The sequence below is a fragment of the Bombus impatiens genome, unplaced genomic scaffold (genome assembly GCF_000188095.3).
Source record: "Bombus impatiens unplaced genomic scaffold, BIMP_2.2 scf_0311, whole genome shotgun sequence".
NCBI classification, from domain to species: Eukaryota; Metazoa; Arthropoda; class Insecta; order Hymenoptera; family Apidae; genus Bombus; species Bombus impatiens.
In genome coordinates this window covers 756,511-767,838 of record NT_176730.1, presented here as the reverse complement: position 1 = coordinate 767,838, position 11,328 = coordinate 756,511, and positions in this window count along the sequence as shown.

The following is an 11,328-nucleotide window of genomic DNA, read 5'->3' as shown; positions in this document are numbered from 1 at the left end:
TTCCTCTCCAAAGTATGAATTCTACAAACTCAATGGAAGATATGAATACAATTTTTCCAAATCTCTCAAAGTACTACTTCACGAACGATGCACCCGATCAATTTCACCGAATCAATCTCCACTCGACACGAATTTTGTCCACTCGAAAATTTCCATTACATACATACACATGTACAGGATATCTATAAATAATGGCTATTGAAACATTTACAATTTTCTTTCGTATTTACCATCGTTTAATAGTAATTTCAAATAACTCTTCAAACTGTGCGGAATTTTAAAAGTTTATAGGAATTCAAGTTGGTCATCTAAATTATTTCTACTGATGTTACATCACTAACAATAAGCGAGATTGGCATGACGAAAGAAAAAGATCGTTAAAATTTCCGTTGCCAAATAATTTTTCTTTACTTTCAATAGCAATGAATAGAAATAAATTTGAATAAACGTACACACGTACAATGATAGTAAGCGATAATAGATACTTTGCACAGGTATACATATACCTTGGACTAACAAGATTTTTATTCCACGACCTATTGGAGATCTGCACGTACAATGTACGTATGTACGTACAGTTGAGGTAAAATCTCAAGTGGTGGTCGATCGCGAAGCTTGGCGTTCGCCGACCTCAACGGAATATTATATACCGTACCGGTGGGGTCTATGAATTATGCATATTTTCCGCGATATGAGTGGCTGAGTGATGGGGTGGCACGTAGCTCTGACAGGCTGTAAATTAGACACGAAAAACGCGCCGCCTTTAGTTTTACGTCACGATTCACGCGTGTGCACGGTGACAAGGGCGCCTGCTAGAAGAGCACGCTTCTCAAGGTGCATCGCTATCCTCTGGCTCATCGCGTTTCTGTCTTCCGTTCTTAACCACGCTGTCATTTCATCTATTTTCGACTCAATTATGGTCTTCTAACTCGAAAAAAGACATCTTTCGAATCTGAACAAAATATAGAAAAATTCTTATCGGAGCGCGTTGGAGTCTTCTCGTTTCAATTGTATGTTAAACATTTTAAAATATTTTTTTTTATATATATATGGTGATGGGAATATAAGGTATTTTGTAGGCTAATGTAGTGTCAAGTCTCTACTAAGTGTTAAATCTCCGGACGAAGAGTCCCTCAATAACAAGTTCCCTTTAACCTTTCTTCAGCTTTGCTGGTCACTTTTTTCCAGGTCTTGTACGGTTTGGCGGTTCCAATAATGGGGTCAGTGATATATTCGTATGATTTAGTAGCCTTTTGTAGTACCTTATACTTTTTTCTTCAACGATGTACTTGATATAAGGTATATGCATCATTGTGGAATATTTGCATAGTTAATATTAAAGCACTACAAATTCTTTCTGTTTGCAAAGAAGAAAGCAAAATTGAAGTATACAAATTTGAGGATCGTAACAGAGTTAGTTATCTGCAACAAAAACGCAGCACAGAGGCGTATCATGAAATAAACTATCCAATCGAATGTAGGGGTGTGTCGTATCCGATATATAGACGTGTGATCCTGTTGTATAAATCGTTTTAGACCTGTGTGTGGTATTCGTGAACGAGTATACCGATGGGTGAGTGGAAGGTGTGAATCGTGTGATAGGAAAAATACGAGTGCACATCCAGTACCAGTTTGACAAATAGTCTGGCCGCGTCTTCTAAATTCGCCTCTTGAGGATTTTGGCTGGTTGGATCGATTTGATGGATAGAGGAAAGAAAAAAAAAATAGAAGCACTGTGAGATTGAGAGGATTGTGCAGTTGAAAGGATTTACAATCGGGGACATTTAAAGTTAAATAGTTTTCTTTTTATTCGCAATTTAAGAAAAAATTCCACCTTTTAAGTACCCAGCCCGTAAAATTGCGATTTTATTTTTTGATTTCTTTGATTTTATGATTTTATTCTTTAGTATTAGTACAATCGTATACGTAAATATCGTAGAATATTATGACATGATAAAATTGATTTTCAAGAAAGAAAAGGACAGAGAATGAATTATTTAATTGTTCATTTTCACATTCATAATGAATGGATATTGCCGCAAGGGAACATTTATGTTTTATTTAATTATCAATTTATTCATAAATTGCATCTATTTTAGTAGAATAAAACATTTTTCATATATAACATTTATGCAAAAATTATCACCGCGATACAAACTAAAGCCATTATATATCCCTCAGGTATATCACGACGTATAACGAAATTTGTAGGATTGCAATCTCTGCAGAGTTAATACGAGATATAAAAGTAAATTATGAAAGTCATATCTACGTATACATAGATATTATTAATTTATTTTAGCTTACAGTATTATATTCGTTCGAAATTCTCTATTATTTTCTCTTAATCGTAACGGAATTAAAACAAGAAGAAAATTATAGAACAAAGAAAAGATCGGCTTCAATAAACATAGGACAATAGATAAAATCTTTAAAAAGGACGATCTTTGAATAAAATAACTGATTCCAACGAGACAAGAATAATTGTACATATGTTTCGTTTATCGTAATATATATTTATTTTATTACACGCTTTGCATTAAAATGCAGAATTAAATGCTACATGATTGCGAAAGGAAAATTCCAAAATGTGAACGTACAATTTTGATGACAGAGATGATCAGGCGTTTAACGCGTAACAATATTTCCACGTGATGTACAATTCATATGGCGTGTCACAGCACTTATTGCAGCTTTCATTGCGCGATGAAGTCATTCGAGGAAGTGGCCCCCTTTTCCGAGTGGACGCTTAATATCTCGCACACGGCTGCGTACATGTGCAGATTTGATCATTATCACGCATTTCGTATGCTAATTGCGCGCAAGATTTATTCGATGCAGAGGGATGAAGCCCCCTTTAAAAATTTATATACCGGCTGATAGCGTAGCAATATAATCTGAATTTTCATACGAGGATCGACGAGCGTTTCGTCCGATAATTTTTCAATGATCGCCAACCTGCGAATCGCGAAATATTTATAACGATGTATTTCCATTTATGTGACCATCGCGATATTTAATCAGACTGACATTTCTTTTTATCGAACAAAAATACACGCGTTACTTGCCGATTAAAAAAATTTTCGATTTTCCAATATCGCTGCTACAAATAATTCTTTCATATTTGCCTGAAATTTAAGAAACTTCCCGATTCAGTTCAAAACCTCTCAATTACACAGATACGTGAGAAATGATCCGACAAAGTTTAAAGAAGAACTCAACAAAGAATTTTGATTAAATTATGCAATTGTATAAAAAATGGTCTAATATAAAATAAAATAAATAAAAAAATCTTTCAATAGTTAGCAATATACGAATGACATCACGCCCATGTTGCGACATCGGTAACCCACATTCTAGGACCAGCGTAAATGATTTTCTATCGTTCCACGTGTCCCTGCAGCAAGCGACTTTCAACTTCTCACCCCTCTGAAGATTCCCTTTCGATGGTTCTCCAGTCGAAGCACGTGTCTGTGACTCTCTGCGGGCAAGAACAGCGGAAGACGGTCTTCCACAAAAGCAACCGTCGGCACGCTGCTAGGGAACATGTATCGGAAAGGTTTTGCTTGCGTATTTCAACGGGAACAATGGCATGGCCGTTGAATGCCGATCGCCATTATTCCCAACGATCTCGATTCGCGGTTTAACGTCGGAAACAATAAACCTGACGTACGTTTAAAACAAGCGCGTAATACCTTTCGTACGAATACTTAAACCAATATGGTTCTTAATCGGCGCTTCTCGGAAATTCTAATAAACGTTTCACTTTTACAGAGAAATTGTTCTATTCGCAGTTTCTACGCGTACAATATCTTTCGTTAAATCATCCTTTCTCCCCTTACTGTTATGTAATCTGTAATCTATAAATTTTAATATTATATTACGTAATAGTACACACATCTATTTTTAACTTCATGACGTTTAAAAATTTAGGTGTTTCGAAAATTTCCCTTGTAATCTCAAAAGTGTTCCGTGACTTCGGAAAGGTTAAGAACCACTGACTTCAACTGTAATGACGCGTCATTAAATGCTAATTAGCTGGCTGCAGGCAACGCGCAGTCGAATACGAGCCTTTTAATCGTCATTTTGCCGGTCGACTCGCGAGCACCTCGCCGTATCGCGCCGTATTGCGACACGCTTAGAGAATTAGTCTATTAGTTGGCGCGAGCATGGAAACCGGATTCCGCGAAAACACGCGAATTGCCAGCCGTGACCGGAACAGGAACATTGCAACGTGACGGCGAACGCTGACGCGAATAACTGGCTGTAGAGGAAAATTAGCCGTGATATCGGTGCATATTATCATGCAACTGCCACCTAAATTGTATGCAAGTTCCTGTAATTTCACTTTTTTATATGTAATTTCAAGTCTCTGTATTTTAAATGGCGATTGTAATTTGCAGAGATAGATTGGTGAGTGGAATAAGTTTACAGGAATCATGTGGTTTTTGAGTACGGGTGGTGATGGTGGGTGATTAATTATGGATTTGATTTGAGTAGTAGGATTTGATCGGTCTCTTTCTTCTAGACTACATTTCTTTAATAACGTACATGAAAGGTGGAATTCGCGTACAGATTTATAGCTTAGTAATTAGGTTAACAGCATAGTTAAGTAACTAGTAAGTAACTTGTTTTCCATTACGATGAAGTAACAATAAAAAGAGAAAGGAAGACGCGAGGATATTTTTCGTGTGGAATTTTCCAGCAGATAATTATTGATTTTATAGGAGAGATTGAGGTCAATTTATTTTTTCCCGAATAATTCTTTCTGTATTTCCGTGTAAATTAGAACGAATGTAATTAATTAATTTTATGTAACGTAATTCATTTTTATTCTACACATTTATCATGTTTGAATTGATATGCAGCGTCAGCGTGTTCATTATGTCATACTTTAAAATCATTAATTTATTACGAACAACTGATACTAATCGAGATTTAATGTGAAAGCAACATACGCCCAGAATAATGTATTTTAAAATAAAATCGTTTGTACATTTTCTTCTCATGTATCTCGCGAAGGATCGATAGGAATACATCAACGTTACGTGAAATTAATACCGTTAATACTTTGTTTAAAAATCCTATACGAAAGGTAAAATGATTCGCAGTTTTCCAGCACAAAAACCAATATTATATATATATACATATGCAGTTCATATCTCTGTAAGCCATATCAACACGTAACGAATAATTACGAAACCAAATACATCCTCCAATTATTTTTCGAAAAAAGTGAATAAAACAAACGCAGAAACCATCCGCTCGGAAAAGGAGGCCACTACATCGATCAACTTCATATTTGAAAATACTCGAAAAATCGTATATCGTCCTCAAATCAAATTACTGGTTAATTTTTTAACATCCAATACTATCTCCTCGACGTTTCGATCGAATACGTTCATAAACAAACTGAAACAAACGAGTACGAAAAAAGAGTAAAAAGGAAGAAAAATAGAAAAAAAATGGAGGAAAACAATTTCTAGGGGATTTCAAGTACGAGAGCAAAACGTTGCAGAGGGAAATACCAGAGGTTGTTCGAGATTGATCAAGCAATTTCGTTTGGGAATGTTGTTTGCCGATAACGGCACTCTAATAAGCATGGTCTTTGTAATCGATACCGATACCCGTTGCATCTGTCAAATCTACCCTTCCATGGATAGAAAGTGGCGTGATTCCACTTGGTGAAATTTGACCCCTTTTAATCATTATCAGCCCCTAAACAATGGGAGATCGGCCTATCGCGAATTATCGCGCTATTTCAATGTACAAATTCATATAAATATATCAGATACAGAATTGTTATAATAAATAAATAGAATGTCTCGCTAAGTTTATTCGACAGAAATCTTTGTTAGATCAGGTAACAAAGGAGAATATTACTTCTGAATAGATCATGGATAATTTATGCATTTTAGGGACAGTAAAATATTATAAAATATATAAAATGTAAAGTGAAATATAGTTATAATATAGAAACTTCTTCTTTTTTTCTCTTAAAAGGAGTCAAGAAACTGTATTACGTTTGGAAATATATTTGTCATGAGTCGAGTACCCCAATCACGTCAAAGCTCACGTTCAGTCATAAAGCAACGCGTAAAAAACCTGTAATAACAAGAATACGTCAGCCAGTACATAAACCCCTCAATTTACTATTGGATAAGATCAAAGTAACACCAGACCATTCTACAATTTCCTCTCCACTCTACCCACATAGAATCAACCTAATCAGCAATCACGATCAATTTCGTTTGCGAAATGTCGCGTGAACAAGAGGTAATCGCAGCGGAAGGCGTGTCAACAGCTTCGTTTTTGTATCACAGCCCATTTTATGGGACGTGTTGTAATTACACACACCATTACCTGGCATATATTTAGTATCGGTCAGAAATTTGGAATCATTTTTCCAGCTGTTCCTGTACTGAAACGTCTGACAATTTTATTATCGACATTCGTTATTAAAAATTTGCGTTATAGATCTGAATTGAAATTTTTCAGAGTTACCGATGATAGAGATAATTATAAAAATCTAGAGAATTTTATTTCTTTCATTTTTAATTCTTAAGGAATTAAAATCTCCGTAGGTTGTTTCTTTTTACTTTAGAACGACAACATTTAATTATAAACAAAATTATTCAGCTCGTCAACAAGTTCTTCGTAATTTAACGTAATTTAAACAATATGCTAAGTGGATATTATCTGAAAATGATCAAAAAACTATTTCTGCATCGAATTGGAAACTAAGCAATTCTCAGCTACAGGCATCGAACAAACTGCGAACGGCAACCGGGCTTGCATAAAGCCTCTGGATAATGTATCGGTCGCAACAATAGACTAATAATTCATAGCAATTACTTATAGCGTTCATTACGTTCGAATTACTGTTATAATTGTGTTGTTAAATGAATTGTTCGATAGATGCTAATTGTTTGTCATTCAGCTACGCGATTTGATATAAATTTGCGTTTGTTGTTCGAATCGTTTCTCTCTTGTCGTTTATTGAATACCTCGTTTAAAAATAATTAAGATCAAACCGTAATTCATTGATTTCAAACACCTGTCATTTAGGATTTACCGTTCTCTCGATTGTACTGTGATTTCGAACGATATTGCACTAATTTCCATTAACCTTGTTAAATTATTTAGCTTTCAGTTCGATATATTTAAATTAATTCATTTTTAATTTATCATCGATTGTATAAATTTTTTTTCATTAAACTTAATACTTGGTTTATATTCGTTGGAAAAAAATATTGAAAATTACATATTAACACAAAAATGTTACTACACAAAATAGCAAACATCAGGTATTCATATTGAAAATTGCATAGAGTCATTGGAATTAAAATAAAAAAGATCCCGAATCGAGCATTAAAATGCATCGTTCCATTACTCTACCTACGTAAAATACATATTGAATTAAGTTAACAAAATTTTACTAGTCGCCACTAAATCTAACGTAGAACACGAATGTCAAATAAAACATCGATCATTTTATATTAATATAAGATGGAACAGAGAAAAGTTTCTTTGATATTCATTTTCATATCAGCATATTAACTCTTGCATATGAGTTCGCCTATATTGTGCACGTGCATCGTATTGTAAAGCTCGCTATTTCCTCGGCACACATGACTCGCAACCAATTAACATATCTTCAAATAATTCGTAGACATAATTGGCGACACGATAGTTTCATTAAGACTGCAACGATAACGTTAGAAGCATTCAGGAGCGTCGCATTGCTGCTTAACGTACTAATTAGCGGCGTGATAGCGTCATACGAAGCGGCATGTACCGTCGAAATTCAACTATAATTCATCGGTGAAATCTCTGGCAGCGATGACATGTAAGCACACCAATGCATCGTGATCGCATGACGCTCTGTCAACGAATTAAATCGCGATATCAACGTTATCGCTGTTTCGCCTCGGCGACACATATTCGTTCGGTTCACAGAATCGTCACTCGATTATTCACTATTTTATTCGTTAATCTATGAAGCTTAGTTCCAGGAAAAAGAAACAATCAATATGTCAAATCGATAAATAACGTTTCTTTATCTAACGATAAATAAGAAGAGATACGTATCTTGTTTGTATTTCCTGCGCGAGTAAACTGTTTGAGAAATGAATGTTCGTTGAAGTAACAATATTATTTTGCGTTGATCGAGCATAAAATCTAAAAATGAATATAAAAAGTTCCAACACTTATGCTTATTATTGTAGGGTACTGAAGAGTATTGAACCTGTTTGGAAAAGCTTTCATTGTTTCTAGTTTAAAGAGACTATAGCTATTAATTTAAAAATATGTATTCGTGATTTCACAACGTGAACAAAATCTATTAAAAAAGTTATGAAATTTCATATTCTGTTATTCTACTCATAAATCTATCTTGCGTGAAAAATTCTTGAAATTAGTAGTGTGAGTCTTTTGTGTCTGTTTTAGCGAATGTATTGTTTTTGTGGAGTTTTTCTGTTCGATTTGATAGTAAAAATATGTATAAAATATTTTAGATATTTTATGTTATTCTATGACGTTGCTACATATTCTATTTCTACCCTTTATAGGGCAAACTATTCATTTTAACGCGTTGAGTGCAACATGAGTCTCATGCGGCTCACGTTGAACTTTCTATTCAGGTTGCTGATGCTATCAGCGCGTGTACATATGATAATATTCACTATTAATGATGCGAACTAAAAGTCAAACGAAAACAACCGGGCCACTCAATGTCTTGAATGTTTCGCGTTGTTTAAATTTTCTAAGCACTAATTGATATATTCCAATATTATCAATTTACTGAAACCCGAGGTTAATTAAGTTAGGCACGAGATTGAAAATATAAGAAAAAATCGAGAATAAAAATTTTGAAATTTTATAAGAAAGTACAAATAGAGATGGAGTTTGAAGTACGAAGAAGTTTCAAGAAATGGAAATTCTCTAACTTTCATGTTCCAATAATAAGTGGCTGATCTTGAAAAATATCGATGGCCAATTACGTTTGACGTAATAAATAATCTTCGATCTAATAGCTATCAACGAAGAAAGGAAAATTCTGTATGATTCGTTTTACAGAGGAAGTGAAAAATGTATGTTCAGAGGCAGGAGTTCGCTAAAGAAAAATCTCACCGCGCGTTTAGTAGAATGTGACATATATGATATATTTCGCGCCTTTAAATCAGTCGGATTATAATAGCAGAGATTTATATTCGAGGCCTTGGGCCTGTCTTATCTTGAATTTTTGATGCGGTACGTAGCAGCCAAAATCCGTACACGGTTGAAAACTGGATCCATTCAATACACATATAACCAACCTATCCGTCCTCAATTCTCGGGATCTTTGTTTCATTAAGTCATTAATTGAATTGAAACATTAATATCAATACAAACTTAAGAACTGTACTTTCTAAGTAACATTGAAGCAAGAATTTTTATATTGGACTTCACTTTTAGATTAGATTATACCTAGTAGTACTAGATACAGTATATTAAGTATAAAACAAAGACACTTTATATTAGGTTACTATTTAACAATTTTCTTAAAACATTTCATTTCGAAGAATGACACCAATCACACGAAACGTTTCACTCCCATTGTTTGCAAAAAAAAAGGAGAATTCTTCTTTATTTATTTATTCTTCTTTAAAAATTACTTTCATATGGCGATCAGATACTTGACAATTTTGTAACTATTTGTTCATACGACCATAAAAAGCTTCAATATCAGTCATAACGAAATACAAATGTAACCATCAAACAAACATCCAAAGGATCAATTTCGGAGGTCCTGATCTGTCGATCAATCAAAGAAGATTAGATCGTAGTCGACATTTTCCTTAAGAAAAGAGAAGAAAAAAGTCCTCTTACACAGCGATAGACTCGCGATATGCATTAACATAAAAGATCGCTTGCTAACCCATTCACGCAAGCTGATCAATCCGTCGAGTTAACGTCGAAAAACGAGCAGTCATTTACTCAATAAAGCCTTCCCGAGTACGCAGTGTGTGGCGGGTCAGCCAACGGCGACGAGGAGTAAATCCTCGGTCGTCGTGTCGCTGGATATCGTGGTATCGATTCGCCGGTTAAGCTTTAAAGCCGATTCGTCGGGACGAAGACGCGAAGGCCGGCACAATTTCGCGACGTTAACCCAGATCGTCGTCCTTGGAATCGGTCCAGCCGGCGTCAGGCCATTGCGCTGGTTGCCAGGAAACCCGGAGCCGGACTACGACATCGCCATGGAAAATAGACGAGGAGCTTTTTGTCGCCTCCCTTGGAACGAAATTCTGGCCGGCCAACGTGTCTCTCGTAAAGGGGATCAGTAACGATTTTCTCGCTCCTACGTTGCGTTGTTAGAACGTATCCGTGTAACTCGACCTCCGAATCGTTTGCTATCCTCCAGTGAATCGAGTGTAGACAACCGAACTCGTCGTGTCTATCAAGGTGAATCCTAGAGAGAGAGAGAGAGAGAGAGAGAGAGAGAGAGAGAGAGAGAGAGAGAGAGAGAGAGAGAGAGAGAGAGAGAGAGAGAGAGAGAGAGAGAGAGAGAGAGAGAGAGAGAGAGAGAGAGAGAGAGAGAGAGAGAGAGAGAGAGAGAGAGAGAGAGAGAGAGAGAGAGAGAGAGAGAGAGAGAGAGAGAGAGAGAGAGAGAGAGAGAGAGAGAGAGAGAGAGAGAGAGAGAGAGAGAGAGAGAGAGAGAGAGAGAGAGAGAGAGAGAGAGAGAGAGAGAGTATTTGTATTTTCTCGTATGTGAGGGTGTAGATCAGTCAAAGAGGAGTTATTGTCGTAGTATACTATGTTTGCGTTGCATTTACCGCATGGATGTTTGATAAGTAAATTTAAGAAATGAACCTTTAAAAGGGAGGATACATATAAGGGTTGTATAAATACGTATGTGTAAAGAGCGCACGAGAAAAAGCGCGTTTTTATTAATCTTCTGGTTTTCACATCGTTTATCTACAATTGGAAAAAGATAAAGGAACAACTATTTAGGTCTAAAATAAAAATTTGTAACAATTGTCAGATAGAACTATTGCGAATGTATTAATAGAGCTAGAATAGTACTCTCAAATATATCTTGTATTGTTTTACAGACATTTTCCGTACAGTTTTCAAATTTTAGGATTGTAATCGTGATACTTGTGTCTGATTATGGTCTGGAATTTCACAATATTTTACATAACACACACAATGTATTCGTAAAAGGTTTCTATAATGAAAGTACATACACCAGTCAGTGCATACAGGAAGAATAAACCGATTACGAATCCTCATTTCTCCCATTCTATATTCACCACATAAACATCGTGAAACCTTTCCCCCCCCCCC